Source organism: Doryrhamphus excisus, linkage group LG20, assembly GCF_037039965.1.
Source record: "Doryrhamphus excisus strain RoL-2023G ecotype Guam linkage group LG20, RoL_Dexc_Guam_v1.1, whole genome shotgun sequence".
NCBI classification, from domain to species: Eukaryota; Metazoa; Chordata; class Actinopteri; order Syngnathiformes; family Syngnathidae; genus Doryrhamphus; species Doryrhamphus excisus.
This window is the reverse complement of record NC_136376.1, coordinates 2956981-2973431: the sequence shown is the minus strand read 5'-3', so window position 1 is coordinate 2973431 and position 16451 is coordinate 2956981. Positions and strand designations below refer to the sequence as shown.

At 37.8% G+C, this 16451-nt stretch overlaps 1 protein-coding gene across 46 annotated transcripts in view; it reads right to left on the bottom strand.

Moving 5' to 3' along the window:
- The window catches only part of LOC131108045 (ankyrin-3-like), a 202216-nt gene that overhangs the window by 147243 nt on the left and 38522 nt on the right, over positions 1-16451 (bottom strand). The gene's annotated exons all lie outside the window — the stretch shown is intronic.

Sequence of the window (16451 nt, the reverse complement as noted above, 5' to 3'; positions counted from 1 at the left end):
GTTCATCTTTAAACGGCTAAAATAATGCATAAGGCTAAAAACAACCAAAATTATAACAAAATTTTGAAAAATTATAAAATAATTTATAATAATCTTTTATTAATATTTTTTTAATAATTTTTTTAAAAATAATTATAATAGTTATTATTATAATAATTAATAATTATATAAAAATCAAATATGTTAAGTACAATAAGCCTGGGTTTTATTTAGATTTTACATATTTTTTAAAGATTTTTTTATTGTGATGAAATCACTGTTTTTCCCTCTATTTTGTAATATATGTACTTTTTTAACATTTTATTCACTCTATTTTAAATGTATTTATTTGCTGATTTTTTATTTATTTAATTTCAATTTATTTCATATGCAATTTCTTTATTATTGTGATTATATAATTAATCTTTCATTCTTTATTTACTTACTTATATTTTTTAAACATTTATTTTCTTTCTGTTTATGAATTTTACTAATTATTTAAATTTATTTGTAATAAATAAATGTATTTATTTGTAATTACTACAATTATTTTCTATCTCGGCATTTCTTAATTTAGTTTTTTGATATATTCTAATAATTTGCATTTATGTATTATTAAGTTATTGTATTAAATGATATGGATTATTATTTATGATATGCAACTGTATTGTGATTGAGCTATTTTTTTTCTTTAGTCACAATTTAATTTTCTAAATTATTATTATTTTTTTTAGCACTATTGTTTACATTTTTACAAACATTCATCATGTTGGATTTGGCCAAAATTTTGCAATAATCCTGACTATTTTTATTATCAAGTAAAAAAAATCAAAACCCAACAACAAAACCACCAGCAGACACTGTCATGGGGTGCCTGTCGTGTGTCCCCATTCAACCCCCCCCCCCCCCACACTCCGAACAACGCAAGATTTTTTTATTGTGAGGAAATCACTGTTTTGAATTAAAAATATTTATTTTAATTTTTTCAAAATATCTTGACTCAAATAACGGCCTGATGAGATATTTTTTCTTATGACTTCCTGCACAATAATCATCACTTTCATAAATCCCCAGTGACAGAAAAGATAAACAAGTGAGTGTTTGCATACGAGCATTTAGAGGTTAGCCTTGGTTTAATAGTTGCTAGCAGAGCCTTTGCCTGTACACGCTATGTTTACCCCGCCCGAGGCTGAGCAAGTCATGGAGGATCGCTAGCACGTGTTGACGCTAGCGTAGCTCAGCTCCAAGCTCGATGCTCTTGCCAGATGATTAGTTGCTGGTCCCAACAAGTCACTGCTTTCATATTTCACATTTGGCAGTTTTAAAGGGTATGCTAGGTAACGCTGGCGTCCTTAGCGTTAGCATAAGTTAGCTTGGGAGTACTACTTCTTTTTGTGAGATACTACTTGTGAAATATTTGTTTTTTATTCATGTATCTGTACTGTACAGACTCAACTTGAAACTGAAACCATTAAAATGGAGAACCTACGAGCGTGTTAAACTGCATGTTGAGTACTAGAAATGTGTACATGTTGGTAGGTCTACATTATGAAGGCCCCCTTTCCCCCCCCATGCCGCCGGGGGTGGCCGCTGCACTATTTGAAAAGCATTGGTCTGCACGGCGGTCGAGTGGTTAGCGCGTAGCAAGGCTTATTAAATCGTACCCCTCCGTCTGGTACTTTTACAATCAGTAACTGTTACATTTGTTCACTTCCTGCTTTCCTAATATTTTTATTTTTATTTTTATTTTTATTTTTATTTTTATTTTTATTTTTATTTTTATTTTTATTTTTATTTTTATTTTTATTTTTATTTTTATTTTTATTTTTATTTTTATTTTTATTTTTATTTTTATTTTTATTTAATTTTTTTATTATTTTTTTGATTTTTATTTTATTTTTTATTTTTATTTATTTTTTTAATTTTAATTTTAATTTTAATTTTAATTTTAATTTTAATTTTAATTTTAATTTTAATTTTAATTTTAATTTTAATTTTAATTTTAATTTTAATTTTAATTTTAATTTTTAAGTATTTGTGATTTTAGAAATAAGGAGTTAGTATGTTCTATGTAGGCGGCATTATGAATTATCCTTACTGGCCTTTTTTGCAGTACATTTAGAACATTATTTAAGAGTCACTTTTGCATAACAGAGGACTTTTAGCGCTGGTAAAATGTCCAGATTTTTTGCCTTCATTGCAGTTTTTGTCGGCAGTCAGCACGAAGCACGAGATATGATGCATGGAGACACCGGAGTTTGACTACGTTGTTGGTGGCGTCGCTGCTGACAAGGTGGCTGTCACTGCACGTCAGCCATGTTGACACTCATGGTGGACTTTTAACTTTTGGGAGGATCCTCCGCTCCGGACGACAGGGGTTGAAATGTCCACTTCAGCCGTTAGGAGCGCGTGTGTGCACACTTGCTGAATTGACCAATTACAGCTTTTGATACTAAGACGAAACGACATCATACTTGGTCTAGGACGACGTGTGATTGATGGATGGTTGGACACGCCGGGGTCACGCAGGGTCAACCGGCACGCCCTCACGCGGGAAAGGCACGGGAGGGGTTCACAATGATGTCAGTCAAAGATTTTAGTACCATACGACTCTTAAAGTAAAAGTGCCGCCCACAGCCATAAATTGTCATCCGCCGACCGCATGGCCGCCGCTATTTGACACATCATATCATATTCGATACCTTCATGCGTTTCAACATGTTTACAGCGTGTTAGCTCCACCGATGATGTGACTCATGAGTGTTTGCATGTACGACGGCGGGGGGTCCAGATGGCTCCGGTCTGGTGTGCCGTACCTGCCAAAGATCAGCTAAAATCGCTCATGCTTCTTGCCATGGATGCTATTTTTGTTTGTGTATCTAGAACACTTGTAGCATCACTCGTGCGCTCATCGAAAATGAAATAAAATATTTAATTTTTGACTTGATTGTCAAAATCTGACATTATTATTCTTACAATGTGGCTGTAGTACTCTGATTGGCTGGCCACCAGTCCAGGGTGTACCCCGCCTCTCGCCCGAAGACAGCTGTTACATTTGTTCACTTCCTGCTTTCCTAATATAATTTAAGTTTTGTTTTTTTTTGTTGTAATTTATTTGATCAATTTTACTTTATTTTTATTTTATTTATTTTTGTATTTTTAATTTTGTTACATACCGAAGTTTGAGGTGAAATGACCATAGAACATTCACTTCCTGCTTTCCCAATATAATTTTAAAAATTAATTCATTTTATTATTTTTTATAATTGTTTTATAATTTTTTCAAAATTTTGTTATAATTTTTTATTTTTTTTTTAAACTATATAAGTCGTTATTAGTCTGGTACTTTTACAATCAGTAACTGTTACATTTGTTCACTTCCTGCTTTCCTAATATAATTTAAGTTTTGTTTTTTCTGTTGTAATTTATTTGATCAATTTTACTTTATTTTTATTTTATTTATTTTTTTATTTTTAATTTTGTCACATACCGAAGTTTGAGGTGATATGACCATAGAACATTCACTTCCTGCTTTCCCAATATAATTTTAAAAATTAATTTATTTTATAATTTTTTATAATTGTTTTATAATTTTTTCAAAATTTTGTTATAATTTTTTATTATTTTTTTAAAACTATATAAGTCGTTATTAGTCTGGTACTTTTACAATCAGTAACTGTTACATTTGTTCACTTCCTGCTTTCCTAATATAATCTAAGTTTTGTTTTTTTTGTTGTAATTTATTTGATCAATTTTACTTTATTTTTATTTTATTTATTTTTTTATTTTTAATTTTGTCACATACCGAAGTTTGAGGTGATATGACCATAGAACATTCACTTCCTGCTTTCCCAATATAATTTTAAAAATTAATTTATTTTATTATTTTATAATTTTTTATAATTGTTTTATAAATTTTTCAAAATTTTGTTATAATTTTTAATTTTTTTTTTAAACTGTATAAGTCGTTATTAGTCTGGTACTTTTACAATCAGTAACTGTTACATTTGTTCACTTCCTGCTTCCCTAATATAATTTAAGTTTTGTTTTTTTTGTTGTAATTTATTTGATCAATTTTACTTTATTTTTATTTTATTTATTTTTTTATTTTTAATTTTGTCACATACCGAAGTTTGAGGTGATATGACCATAGAACATTCACTTCCTGCTTTCCCAATATAATTTTAAAAATTAATTTATTTTATTATTTTATAATTTTTTATAATTGTTTTATAAATTTTTCAAAATTTTGTTATAATTTTTTATTTTTTTTTTAAACTGTATAAGTCGTTATTAGTCTGGTACTTTTACAATCAGTAACTGTTACATTTGTTCACTTCCTGCTTTCCTAATATAATTTAAGTTTTGTTTTTTTGTTGTAATTTATTTTATTAATTTTACTTTATTTTTATTTTATTTATTTTTTTATTTTTAACTTTATTTTTGTCACATACCGAAGTACGAGGTGATATGACCATACAACATTCACTTCCTGCTTTCCTAATATAATAAAAAAAATAATTTATTTTATTAATTTATAATTTTAAAAAGTGATTTAAATTTCAAAATGTAATTTAAACTTTTTTTTACAATGAGTATGAAAATATTGATTGATTGATATTTGCCAAAATAATACAGCGCAAAATATCCAACACATAATGATGGCGATGGGATAGATTGAATAATGAAGAAATTAAAGGAGAAAAAATAAAAAATACTATAAACAGCAATAAATGGAGCCAAACCATCAGAATGCAGATCTACATATTTTCTTCCTTGGTGCTCCCACACATACGCAGCAGCCATGTCATAAAAAAAAAGAATATCAATCCCACCTTGGAGCTACAATCAACCTTTTCTCCATCAGCTGCCATTATGGCTGCCATTATGCTGCAGCCAGCCTGCATGCTTTTTAAGGACGCACAACAACAACAACAACAACAACGAGGTAGCGGATGACAAATCACATTATTTCACACAGGCTTGTACTTCTTGCAATACTACACAGAAAGTGAAAATACAACCAAATCATAATAATAATAATAATAATAATAATAATAAATGACCATGCTGGGACTGTACTGTAATAAAGAGTACCTGTTTGTGGTCAATTACCTTCTTTAAAGCAATGCAGTATTTGCAGTACAAGATGGACACAGTGAGGGAATTATGATGCATGATCTCATACAAAAAAATATGATATACTTTACACACCAAACATTCAAGCTAGGGCTTGTTGAGTTAGCATCTATGTTTGGAATTTCATTAGCGAGCCAAAGGTGGAAGATGATGCATATTTGTTTCATCTAAACACGAATCTGGGCGTCCTTCTGTTCCCAAGGGGGAGGGGCGGGTGGGTTGCACACATAACACACACACCCTAACCCCCCCACACACATACGCCCCCCCCCTTTTTTTTCCTGCATCCTCCCCCAACCAACACCGGCATGCATGAGTACTAAGTGTCAAGCGAAGATGTGTGATTATTATCGATCTGTCCTCACGCAGCATATTTCCTCACAGCTGTGGATGGGGGGGGCTTATGGGTGGAAAAAAGTGGAAAAAAAGTGGGCTGGGTGGTGGATCCATAAGTGTATAATATGACTTATGTATTATATATATATATATATATTAAAAGAATTGGTAGTACTTGTTTTGTTAAATACATATCCTATATATACATAACAGTATGTGGCGGTGCAGTTCTGGTTATCTGTGCGTGTGACAGCAGAGTGGCAGGTGGTTAAGTGGAGGACCGGGGGAAAATAGTGGATTGGGGGGGGGGCAAAAAAAAAAAAAAGTAATTATCAAGCCAAGCAAGCCTGCATCCCAGGGGTCACACAGACTCTATGTGTGTGTGTGTGTGTGTGTGTGTGTGGCTTCAATAGAATGAGCTTCATCTCCGAGTGGATGTGGACCACCTGCCATTTATGCAGAAATGCACACACTAAAAAAAAAAGGGTGACTATGAAATATATTCAATATTCAATTACATATTCAATAATAATAATATAGTGCTGTGGCTGCACGGTGATCGAGTGGTTAGCATGCAGACCTCACAACTAGAGGAGTTCCTGAGTTCAATTCCACCTGTTCTCCCCATGCATGCCTTGTTTGTGTTGTTTTTGTGTCAAAAAAAATATTGTGTTAAAGTGAAAGTTATGCTCTTTTTTTTAGTTGGGAACTAATATTTTCCTGAAACCTATTTCCTTACCTATGTTCCACTGCTAATTACGAAAGAAGGGAAAAAAGTAAAAACAAACTTTTTTTCTGCATGGTGGACGAGTGGTTAGCGCGCAAACCTCACAGCTAGGAGACCCGAGTTCAATTCTACCTGTTCTCCCCGTGCATGCCTTGTTTGTGTTGTTTTTGTGTCAAAAAAAATATTGTGTCAAAGTGAAATTTATGCTCTCTTTTTTTAGTTGGGAACTAATATTTTCCTGAAACTTACCTATGTTCCACTGCTGATTACGAAAGAACGGAAAAAAGTAGAAACTTTTTTTTGCATGGTGGTCGAGTGGTTAGCGCGCAGACCTCACAACTAGGAGACCCAACTTCAATTCCACCTGTTCTCCCCGTGCATGCCTTGTTTGTGTTGTTTTTGTGTCAAAAAAATATTGTGTCAAAGTGAAATTTATGCTCTCTTTTTTTAGTTGGGAACTGATATTTTCCTGAAACTTACCTATGTTCCACTGCTGATTACGAAAGAACGGAAAAAAGTAGAAACAAACTTTTTTTTGCATGGTGGCCGAGTGGTTAGCACGCAGACCTCACAACGAGGAGACCCAAGTTCAATTCCACCTGTTCTCCCCGTGCATGCCTTGTTTGTGTTGTTTTTGTGTCAAAAAATATTGTGTCAAAGTGAAATTTATGCTCTCTTTTTTTAGTTGGGAACTGATATTTTCCTGAAACTTACCTATGTTCCACTGCTGATTACGAAAGAACGGAAAAAAGTAGAAACAAACTTTTTTTTGCATGGTGGTCGAGTGGTTAGCGCGCAGACCTCACAACTAGGAGACCCAAGTTCAATTCCACCTGTTCTCCCCGTGCATGCCTTGTTTGTGTTGTTTTTGTGTCAAAAAAATATTGTGTCAAAGTGAAATTTATGCTCTTTTTTTAGTTGGGAACTAATATTTTCCTGAAACTTACCTATGTTCCACTGCTGATTACGAAAGAACGGAAAAAAAGTAGAAACAAACTTTTTTTTTTGCATGGTGTCGAGTGGTTAGCGCGCAGACCTCACAACTAGGAGACCCAAGTTCAATTCCACCTGTTCTCCCCGTGCATGCGTGTACCTTGTTTGTGCTGTTTTTGTTGCGGTATAGTTGCTTACATATTGGAGTTGTCACAAAAGAAAAAAAAATATTGTGTCAAAGTGAAAGTTATGCTCTCTTTTTTTAGTTGGGAACTGATATTTTCCTGAAACGTACCTATGTTCCACTGCTGATTACTAAAGAACGGAAAAAGGTAGAAACAAACTTTTTTTTTCTGATAAAATACGGGAGCGCTGCATGGTGGACGAGTGGTTTGCGTGCAGACCTCACAGCTAGGAGACCCGAGTTCAATTCCACCCTCTGTGTGGAGTTTGCATGTTCTCCCCGTGCATGCGTGGGTTTTCTCCGGGTACTCCGGTTTCCTCCCACATTCCAAAAACATGCTAGGTTAATTAGCATGACTCCACATTGTCCATAGGTATGAATGTGAGTGTGAATGGTTGTTTGTCTATATGTGCCCTGTGATTGGCTGGCCACCAGTCCAGGGTGTACCCCGCATCTCTTTTCGAAGACAGCTGGGATAGGCTCCAGCACCCCCGTGAGGATAAGCGGTAGAAAATGAATAATATAGTGCTACCTCAGTTAACGTCCGCTTTGGTTAGTGTGTTTTTCCCTCGCCTTGGTTTGCGTTCACCGCCTTGTTTAGCGACCAAAATACCGCCATCTTGGCTCATATGCACAAGACGCAATTTTAGGTCAATCATGTTTGAGTTGTAGAGCGATAAACGACAAAAAAAAACGCACAAAAAACGAGAACAGTGATGGAGCGTACCGAGACGGGGGCGCAAGACCTCCAAAAAGAGAAGACCGTATACATTTCAGAGGTACAAAATGTGGCTTCTGGGTAATGTGGGTTCCTGTGTAAGAGCCTATCGAGGGTGACACTCAGAATAATGTCTTTATTTTGTGTTGTTTTGTTAATTGATGGTTTTGTGTGGGTTTATTTCCACTTAAACTACGTCAAAGTGACGTTAAATGTTCAGTTGTCAGTTGAGATTATTTTTGAATTATTTTATCGATTCATTTTTCAGACTAAAAATACCACACGGTAGCGCTGCTACTACTTGAAATTTCTCTCGCAGCCTTAAAGGGACAAAAACGTGTTTTTGCGAAGGCACGGGTGGGACTTGGTAACTCCAGTAATTACCCATAAGTCATTGACCGTTTGTGTAATGACGATGCAACTTTAAGGATATCTGTACAACATGGAAGCTAGCATGCTAGCAAGTCACATGGGATACCGCAAGTGTCATTTACAAAAGCCTGGAGATTTGTGTCACGCTGGCGTCTCTTTGGGTCTCAACTGCCTGATATCGTCCTCTTTCCCTCCATCCTCGCCAGCCCCTCCCCCATCCCATCCGTCGCACCACATTTATCCGCCGTAATGACATCATTACAAAGTACGAACATCCGAAACGACATTTCCGTTCCTGTGTGACAGACTCATTTTCCGTCGGAGTGTGCAGGTGTACCTAATAATGTGTCCAGCAAGTGTACTATATAAAGAGGTTCAAAACCAGGGCATGCTATCATCACAGAGAGCACGTGTAGGCAACAAGAGACGCCTCCTCTCACCTTCAAATGACCTTTAGGCTTACCATCACACTCCAATTCTTTGCAGCTCATCTTATCTCTCTCTCTCTCTCTTTTACACAATGCACGGCCATTCTCTCTCTCTCTCTCTCTCTCTCCATTCGTCCTTATCTCCTGTGCGTTCTGCTCCTCCAGCACCTCCATCTCCACTCCTCCCGACTCTTTAATAATGCACTCGACCAATTCGCCCGGCGCCCACGCCACTGGAAGACGCATGTTAACGTTTGTGCAACAAGGCGACACGTGCAGGACTAACTACGTGTCCACACATCCAGAAGAAGAGAACAGGACCGTCGTCTTCCATCATCCAATGCAGTTTGTCCCAACTGTCACAAGATCTTGCAAGATCTTGCCTCAACAGATTGCCATGTTTTCCTCGTCTCTTGACTCCAAACAGGCAGAAGGATGGTCCTCCATCCATCCATCCGTTTTCTATGCCGCTTATCCTCACTAAGGTCACGGGTATGCTGGAGCCTATCCCAGCTGTCTTTTGGCGAGGAGACCCACAGTATGGGACTGTTATAAACATACCAACATACATTGGCACAAGTAAGCACATTTTTACACAACATGAACTCAAGACTAGCGTCACCAAGGGGAAAGGGAAGGTGCAAATCCCAGCATGGATGGATGGATGGATGGATAGATGGAAGGAAGGGAGGGAGGAAGGAAGGGAGGAAGGGTGGGTGAGTGGATGGATGGATGGACGGATAGAAGAAAGGAAGAAAGGAAGGAAGGAAGGAAGGATGGATGATGGAAGGAAAAAAGGAAGAATGGATGGAAGGAAGGAAGGAAGGATGGAAGGATGGAAGGCAGGAAGGAAGGATGGATGGATGGATAGACAGATGGATGGAAGGAAGGAAGGAAGGATGGATGGAAGGAAGGAACGAAGGAAGGAAGGATGGAAGGCAGGAAGGAAGGGAGGAAGGGTGGGTGAGTGGATGGATGGATGGACAGATAGAAGAAAGGAAGAAAGGAAGGATGGATGGAAAGAAGGAAGGATGGAAGGCAGGAAGGAAGGAAGGATGGAAGAAGGGATGGAAGGAAGGAAGGATGGATGGAAGGATGGAAGGGAGGAAGGGAGGGTGGATGGATGGTAGGAAGGATGGAAGGGAGGAAGGAGATGGATGGAAGGAAGGAAGGAAGGATGGAAGAAAGGAAGGAAGGAAGGAAGGAAGGAAGGCAGGAAGGATGGAAGGAAGGAAGGGAGAAAGGAAGGATGGATGGAAGGATGGAAGGGAGGAAGGGGGGAAGGAAGGGAGGAAGGGTGGGTGGATGGATGGTAGGAAGGATGGAAGGGAGGAAGGAGATGGATGGAAGGAAGGAAGGAAGGAAGGATGGAAGGCAGGAAGGAAGGAAGGAAGGAAGGAAGGCAGGAAGGATGGAAGGAAGGAAGGGAGAAAGGAAGGATGGATGGAAGGATGGAAGGAAGGGAGGAAGGGGGGAAGGAAGGGAGGAAGGGTGGGTGGATGGATGGTAGGAAGGATGGATGGGAGGAAGGAGATGGATGGATGGATGGATAGACAGATGGATGCATGGAAGGAAGGAAGGAAGGAAGGAAGGAAGGATGGAAGGCAGGAAGGAAGGATGGATGGATGGATGCATGGAAGGAAGGAAGGCAGGAAGGATGGATGGATGGATGGAAGGAAGGGAGGAAGGAAGGGGGGAAGGAAGGAAAAAAGGAAAATCTGATTGGTTTGTCTGCCAGAACACTTTCACCATTTTCTCACCATAACAAAATTCCTTGTCGTTTGTTGGAACCGTAAATTCGAGGAAGACTTTGATTCAAACGGACCAAAGGGCGCTCGTGTAAACGCCCCAAAACCGGCAATGCTAACAATCACGCTAACTGACCAAACAGCAGAAGCCTAACTCGTCTTTCGGCGACACGGGGCGCTGGCCATGCAGCCTGTGGCCATGTGGAGGACGGTGCAAACATCCAGCGACGCTGGGAGGAGTTCCCAAAGCCAATGCAATTAGCTGAGGCATGCATGAGCACCGAATTCATTAACCTCCATCTTTTATGAGCTGCTCGCAAGGATGAGGAGGAGGAGGAGGAGGAGGGATGCGACACGCGTGTCGGCTTTGTTTCGATCACACCAGTAAGTGAATGAATGGAAGTGACAATAACGACAAGCAACAAATAGGAGACAGCTGTATTAAAACATCCGCTAATGGTCCAATTCCTTGCCTCCGGTGGAATGTTGATTTGTTGCCGCTTTTGCCAACGAGCTGGGAGGCTGATATCCGATTTTAAACACGGCAAGGAATCATTACGTCATCTTGATTTGGACTAGGACCACACCGTTTGCTTGGAAATGAGGTCGACATTCTCTGGGAGCATTTTGTCACACACAAACACACTTCCTGGTCAGTCGTATCGGAATAACGGCGGAGGAGCCAACTCGCCGTGGCTGGCGAGGCTCGTTGGAGTCTGTGGTGCAGCTAATTAAGTCCATTCATTCATTCATTCATTCATTCATTCATTCACTCACCAGTCCAGGGTTAGGACAGCTGGGATAGGCTCCAGCACCCCTTGTGAGGATAAGCGGTAAAATATGAATGAATGCTGTTGTTTTGTTTGGAATACTTGATAATATTTTCTTGTTGTTATCTATTTGTTTATTGATCATATTTTCTTGTGGTTAATTAATAGTTTGTGCATCAGTGGCCTTTTGATTATAGTTACGTTTATTTTGTAGGACAAATCACCACTACAGTGTGTGTTATAATATGACATTGAAAATGTTATTTATTTGCTTTATATCATTTACAATATTATAAATACTATTAAAATAATACGTCAAGCCACTTTAAAGTACTTTTTTGAGGTTTGTTCATGTGCAAAATAAAGTTTTATAGGTGTAGAAATGCTTAAATTGTGTTATTAAACAGTAATGCGTGCTGGTTTTAAACTGTAATGAAAATCAAACATTTTGATGATGTGAAATATTCACATTTAATGTCGCGTTTCAATGCAAATTCTTCTACTCTCTTGAATTTAAGTGAAATTTTAATCCCCGTCCTCACAGATACTGGACAGTTTATGATTTGCTCACGTGACTATTTTCTATGTTTCCACTGGATCCCACGGGTGTTGCATTCACTTTATCTTCCACAAAAGAAATAATAGCAATAATATAATCACTGACACTCCGAGGACTACATTAGTCGCTCACTGAAGTGAGTGGTGCCTGATAAAAGCGGCAGGACTCGACCAAAGCATCTCCCACGCACCCATTTATTGGCTTTTATCAATGACTTGGCTCATATCTAATCAAAGGTGCATTCATGCAACCTAAGCAATTTCTGGCCACACATGTCAACAACAACCAAGACTTTTTGCTCCATGGAAGCAAAATATAGCACACGCAGTGCCGAGAAACACTTAGTCATAGCAGTTTGATGCAAAGACATTAGTCATAGCATAGCATTGCAGTTGCAACGTGATATGAGGGAGTTTATTCTGACCGCAGTGCAACACTGCAGTCGATATTTACTCTTTGTACAGTACAGTACATTTGGAAAGTTTACGAGCTCGTTCTGGGTCTACTATTTTGTCCCCGAGGTCCTTTGACGGCTCTTTGGTCTTGCCCATGCTGATGATGAGGAGTACTTTCCTAAAAGGGACACTGTGTGCAGTGTAGCGTCCCCTTCCCCCGTTTATTCACTCAAACCTAAACAAACATGGCCGCCGCGTGGAACTCGGCACATGTGAGAATGATGTAAAGTAAAAAAAAAATTTTCGAGGCTCGTGATGCAGTATCACGCAAACTGTAGCTAACGTAATCAACGCTAGGTAACACTTGCCTATGCGAGCAAGTGTATGACAGTCAGAACCCAAAAAATAATGTACCAAATTTTCCAGACTATAATTCGCACTTTTTTTCATAGGTTGGCTGTTCCGACTTATACTCCAGAGCGACTTATAAATGAAAAAAATATTTATGTTCCAAAATCTTTTCTGTTCATGTTTATTTTTTGTGTAGCTGAATAAGCATTGTGTTAGCATATCTTACACCTATTCAGCCTGTTCTCTATTCTTTTATTGTTAGAACTTGCCTTCCATGAGGACGTAATGTCTGTTTTGGTCAAGTAGTTCAAATAAATTACCCGCAAAAAATGCGACTTATACTCCAGTGCGACTTATGTATGTTTTTTATACCTAATTATGCATTTTTGGCCTTGTGCGACTTATGTATGTTTTTCTACCTGCGAATGATGCATTTTTGGCCTTGTGCGACTTATACTCCGGAGCGACTTATGTATGTTTTTTTTCTACCTAATTATGCATTTTTGGCCTTGTGTTACTTATACTCTGGAGTGACTTATGTATGTTTTTTTCTACCCAATTATGCATTTTTGGCCTTGTGCGACTTATGTATGTTTTTTCCTACCTACTAATTATGCATTTTTGGCCTTGTGCGACTTATACTCCGGAGTGACTTATGTATGCGTTTTTCTACCTAATTATGCATTTTTGGCCTTGTGCGACTTAGGTATGTTTTTTCCTACCTACTAATTATGGATTTTTGGCCTTGTGCGACTTATACTCTGGAGCGACTTATGTATGTTTTTTTCTACCCAATTATGCATTTTTGGCCATGTGCGACTTAGGTATGTTTTTTCCTACCTACTAATTATGCATTTTTGGCCTTGTGCGATTCATACTCCGGAGCGACTTATGTATGTTTTTTTCTACCCAATTATGCATTTTTGGCCTTGTGCGACTTAGGTATGTTTTTTCCTATCTACTAATTATGCATTTTTGGCCTTGTGCGACTTATACTCCGGAGTGACTTATGTATGTTTTTTTCTACCTAATTATGGATTTTTGGCCTTGTGCGACTTATACTCTGGAGCGAATTATGTATGTTTTTTTCTACCCAATTATGCATTTTTGGCCATGTGCGACTTATACTCTGGAGCGACTTATGTATGTTTTGTCCTACATACTAATTATGCATTTTTGGCCTTGTGCGATTTATACTCCGGAGCGACTTATGTATGTTTTATTCTACCCAATTATGCATTTTTGGCCTTGTGCGACTTAGGTATGTTTTTTCCTACCTACTAATTATGCATTTTTGGCCTTGTGCGACTCATACTCCGGAGCGACTTATGTATGTTTTTTCCTACATACTAATTATGCATTTTTGGCCTTGTGCGATTTATACTCCGGAGCGACTTATGTATGTTTTTTTCCTACCTAATTGTGCATTTTTGGCCTTGTGCGACTTATACTCCGGAGCGACTTATAGTCCAGAAAATACGGTAATTCATCATTTTCTCAGCGGTGGAAGAGCCCAGCTACTGTTATCAAAGTTATCAACTCAGCTGGGGATCAAATACTTATGTTTCCTACCAGATATGTAACTATTCTCCAATTATATAATGCACTTTATTCCACCTTCAATCCCATATTCCTCACGCAGACACCAAGTAGCGCAACGTCAAAGTGCAATCATGGACAAAATGATGCAGTTAAAGTCCAATTCCTCCACTTCAGTATGGCGACCATCCAATGCAAGGACTGTATCAACCTTCTACAGAGATAATAATGTGACAATAGGTTTATTATAGTGCGGGTGGCCTGTGAAAATGATTAGAGCCGTGATGACCAGCTCTTTGTTTATGCTCAGGTCAAATAACATCACCGGCAGCATAATTTAAAACCGAGGCCCCCCCCCCCCCCCCCCCCCCGGGGGCACGGTAAAGTACACTAAATGTCATCGTTACTGAGCAAGATCCCTCACGGTCAACTCCGGCATTGAGCAGCCTTCTTTCATGAAACTCAACGGTGTCAACAATAAACATCAGCACAGAGTCGGGTGGGTCTTGAATTTCTGCAAAATGTCTTTGTATGTGCAGGAGGGGGGCCCACGTGCATCCGTTGCCATCATATGAAAAGCTCGGTCATCAATAAATCAGCCGTGTATGCATAAAACATGGATGTCTGTGCATCATTGCAAGAGCGAACACGTACAAAAAAAGAGCTCGCAAAAAAAAAACAAATCCACTCAGCATTTTGCTCATTTGCAAAAAAAAAAACAACAAAAAAAAAACACATCAGCAAGTCCAGCAAGAGATGATTTTTCTGGCTATTTTGTCGCATCTGTGCTCATATTCGCACTTTCACATTACAACGTCTGCACACGGATTGGTGATTTGAACCCACATTTTCCCAATGTCCTGACTGTGTGATCAACATGCTAACCACTCAACCACTGTGCAGCCTCCCTGTAACTTGTATAAGACGTCTTTTGGACTTGGCAACTAATTATCCATAACACGCAATTGTCTATTAAAGGTACAATTCTGAGGATATCTGCGCTACATAGTAAATGCTAGCATGTCTTCTTTTGACCACGACCCATTGGGGGCGCCACAATTGTCATTTACAGTCATGTGACCAAACGAGCGCCACATGCTGAAAAATGGAAATGCTTAGGTACGCTTAGACGTTACACATACGTATGTACATACAGTAAAGTCTTGTTATATCGATATCGGTTATAACGAATTACTACTTATTACGATACTATTTTCATTTCCCGGCAAATTTCTAGTCTTTTATGATATAATTAGCTCCGTTAGTACGATACCCGGTTATTATGATAATCCGGTTACTACGATGCCCTTTTCATCTCCCGCCAGCCAATTTGGTCTGCTTATATCGATACAAAAGCAGCTTAAATCAATCTTTGCTTAAGGATTTCAATACCAAAAAAGAACACGGCGAACGGCTGCTTACAGTCAACTTTATTTTTCACACTTCCACCACCAGAGCGGAAAACACCCGTCCCTCGCGCCTACCCCTCCGGGTGGCAACACCTTCCCTATCGATAGTTCCGGGGCGAATTATGCCCCGGTAACCGGTAATCACTACAGCGTAAGTTTATTTTTATTTACTGTAGTACAAAATTTATTGTAGTACAAAAGCATGCTAGATACGCAATCCATGAACTCAAGGAGAAAATTACATGCCATATCAAAGATCCGCCCACTTTTAATGCAGTTCGGCGCAGGATCGGATATATGGATAGTCCGGTTATATCGGTATTTTTTCCGACTCCCGAGAATATTGATATAACGAGACTTTACTGTATGTCGAGCAGAAACCGCTTCTCAGCTTTGTGATGAACTGCAGGTGAAAATCTATATTAGTAAGAATTTCGGTCTTTGCTACATTTTCCCATCTTAGCTGTTATTTTTAATTTTTCCAATATTTCAACATTCTTCTAAAATAATTATTGTAACTTATCTTCTGGTAATACAACTTGTTTCCCATATTTTGACTTTATTCTCATAATGTTATGACATTTTCCAGGAACCTAACTTTCCAAAAATTAATGTTTTCTTTGTTTTTCATACCACAGCTTAAAAATGATTAATGCAACTAAAATATCAATTTTTACTATTTATATTAAATAAAAATATAAAAATATAAAAATATAAAAATATAAAAATATAAAAATATAAAAATATAAAAATATAAAAATATAAAAATATAAAAATATAAAAATATAAAAATATAAAAATATAAAAATATAAAAATAAAAATAGTTAGAATACAACTTTTTTCTCTTAATATTTTGATTATAT